The sequence below is a fragment of the Prosopis cineraria genome, unplaced genomic scaffold (assembly GCF_029017545.1).
Source record: "Prosopis cineraria cultivar Desert tree isolate PC_DT_omini unplaced genomic scaffold, ASM2901754v1 PC4, whole genome shotgun sequence".
NCBI classification, from domain to species: domain Eukaryota; kingdom Viridiplantae; phylum Streptophyta; class Magnoliopsida; order Fabales; family Fabaceae; genus Prosopis; species Prosopis cineraria.
Window position 1 is genome coordinate 31,200,127 of NW_026555335.1, and position 2,677 is coordinate 31,202,803.

Consider the following 2,677-nt stretch of genomic DNA (forward strand, 5'->3'; position numbering starts at 1 on the left):
TCTGAAGAGTCATCTAACTAAACAATAGAGGAGGAGAAAGATGGAATAATCTAAAGAGAAAATGTATTTGAAAAAGATCATCAACAATGGAAGAAACAAGGAAAGAAAATGGAGAAAAGGACCTCTAGAACAAAATGCACTAACCTCTAAAATACTCAAAATAATGAACAATAGTAAACGGAGATAGATGGCAAATGGCAGCAGATGGACAGAGAATGACATGAGTCGATGGCAACAATGGTGAAAGGTTGGACCTTTTCAACAATTTATGGGTGTGAGAGCTGTTTTATGAGAAAAGGGAAGAGTAAAAGATACTGAAACATGTAATAGGGTGTTGAATAAGTTAAAAAGGTATAAAAGAGAAAGAACATTAGTTATTAAAATAATTGATATTGTTTGATACTTTTTACATCAATTTTTATATAAAAAAAATCAATGTAAGAAGTTAGAATTTTTTTATTTTTTATTTTTAAAAAATTTTTCACGTCAGTATTTTAAAAAAATCTACTTGAAAAGTTCAAGTTTTTTTTATTATTTTTATCTTGGGAAAGATTTTCACGTCACTTTTCTATATAACTGATGTGAAAAAACTTTTTTATGTTAGTTTTTTGTCTAACCGATGTTAAAACTCTTGTAGATAATTACATTTATGCCACCATCCTTTTTTACTATAGTTTTTTTATAAAGTTGACATTAATTAGCAACATAAAAAGCTTATTTCCTAGTAGTGACACTTGGATCACCTTATTCAGAGGCCCGAGTAAGAAGTTAGGTGCTTCAGAAGTTGAAATTCAGGAGTTGTGATTACTATTACTATCATGGCTTGTTGGTTGTAACAGAAAGTTTCATTGGCTGTAGCAAATAGCCTTTCGTAAAATGGCTGTAGTGGATGGTGTGTTTAGTTGTAATGAGTGGCTTCTGTGCCATGAGCCATGACAAATGTGCTCTTAGCCATGATGAATTGCTTTATTTTTTTAAAGATGACCATTTTAACCTACGTTAACTTATTTTAAATGCTTAAACTATTTTCCATGCTTCCTAAGCTATGTCTACTTTGATTTTAGGTTTATAAAGCCTTAAATTAAATTTTTTCTAACTAAGTCTATTTTTTAGGATTCCACTCTACTCTAGAGTCTTCTTAATTAAGCTTTCAAGGTTTCAACTAATCATGGTTGATCCTACCTTTCTTTGGTATATTTTTTAATTATTAAAATAGGTTTTAATTACCATGGTTATTTCTTAGTTTGAGTTATTGCGTGGGTAATGTCAAGGAGCATTATAATATTGTTCCAAAAAAAAAAATTAAGACACCAAGTTCCTTTGCAAAAAACTCCTTGAATATTTTTTCCTTTTAACCCTTTATTAAAATCTTCAATACAATAGAGTTTGTTAATAAGAAATAGAGTGAATGATAGTGCCTTCTCATTGTGATAATTATTGAATTGATTTATATTTTAACTTATACTTTATTGGGAAAACTTTGGAATTGGTAATTATTTATGTATTTTAATTATATGTTTGATTTTTGCTTAAAAATCATATGTTTTGTTTCAAAAATCATATATCTATTGTGTGTTTTGAATGAGTGCTAAAAGTGGCAACTAGCAATTGGTAGAAGAATTTTTTGGGTTTGGTTTAAAATTGTGAAATTCTTTCCAACTTCTTTGATGAATATGTTATATATATATATATATATATACCTTGTGAAATATTTATATATACATTTTAATGAAAAATGTAAATTTACCTAGTGAAAAGATGAAAAAGTTTCCCATTTATAAAGTAAAAAACATAAAGAAAAATTGCACCAGCAAATCATAGTCCACCATTATCATTCTTTAAAGGGTTAATTGGCAATATAGACTTTAAGTTATAGGTCTAGGTAATTGAACCCTTATACTTGATAAATTTTAAACCCTAAACAATTAAACTTGTAGCAATTTAGACCTTATTGTTAATTTGAAAATGATGCCATTACTTTAGTTCCTCTCTCGCTCTCTCTATGTCTCCAATTGCTCCTTCCTCCCTCTCTCTTTTCCTTCCTCTTCTCTCTCTCTATCTCTTTATGCATACATCTCCTAGAAAAGCTAGCATACAGATCTCTCCTTTTCTCCTCTCATCTCCCTCTCTCCCTCCTCTCTCTATTTGCATAAGCTAGCATGTACATCTCTCTCTCCCCATCCTTTCCTTCTCTCCCTCCTTCCTTTCTCATTCTGTCGAGTAACCATTCACCATTTGAGTTTTTGAATACCCTACCACACAACTTCATCACAAAGATGGACAAAAGCCTTAATTTGGTCTACTCCTTTAGTTTGCTCTATTAATGAAGTATTTGAATATAACATGTTGATACTTGCAACAATTGGACTCTTCCATAAAGAAGAGGAAAAGATTTGGGTGAATAAGATCTTAGGTTATGGTAATTGTACCCTCAAATAGTCATTTGTATATGCACTTCCAACCTACTCACATTCTTCATGCACAACATCCTTAATGGATCAAACCTGATGGTGAGAGGTGTCACTGAAATGGTCATCAACTCGATTATAAACAACAACATTTATGGCAACAGAGTGGGGAGACAAAGTATGTATTGAACCAAGTGGAAGTGATGGATAAAGAAAACTATGTATATAACTTCAGCATAGTTGAAGGAAGCAAAAACCTAAAGACGGTA